Source organism: Bison bison, unplaced genomic scaffold (assembly GCF_000754665.1).
Source record: "Bison bison bison isolate TAMUID 2011002044 unplaced genomic scaffold, Bison_UMD1.0 scf7180017864163, whole genome shotgun sequence".
In the NCBI taxonomy this organism is placed as follows: Eukaryota; Metazoa; Chordata; class Mammalia; order Artiodactyla; family Bovidae; genus Bison; species Bison bison.
Window position 1 is genome coordinate 13,305,955 of NW_011494735.1, and position 262 is coordinate 13,306,216.

Here is a 262-nt window from a genome sequence, read left to right on the forward strand (position 1 = left end):
AAGGTAAGTTATGACCAACTTAGATAGCATATTCAAAAGCAGAGACATTACTTTGCCAACAAAGGTCCGTCTAGTCAAGGCTATGGTTTTTCCTGTGGTCATGTATGGATGTGAGAGTTGGACTGTGAAGAAAGCTGAGCGTCAAAGAATTGATGATTTTGAACTGTGGTGTTGGAGAAGACTCTTGAGAGTCCCTTGGACTGCAAGGAGATCCAACCAGTCCATTCTGAAGGAGATCAGCCCTGGGATTCCTTTGGAAGGA

At 43.9% G+C, this 262-nt stretch overlaps 1 protein-coding gene across 8 annotated transcripts in view; it reads right to left on the reverse strand.

Annotated features, from left to right (window-relative positions):
- The window catches only part of SLC16A7 (solute carrier family 16 (monocarboxylate transporter), member 7), a 195,306-nt gene that overhangs the window by 1,895 nt on the left and 193,149 nt on the right, over window positions 1-262 (reverse strand). The window lies entirely within an intron of this gene.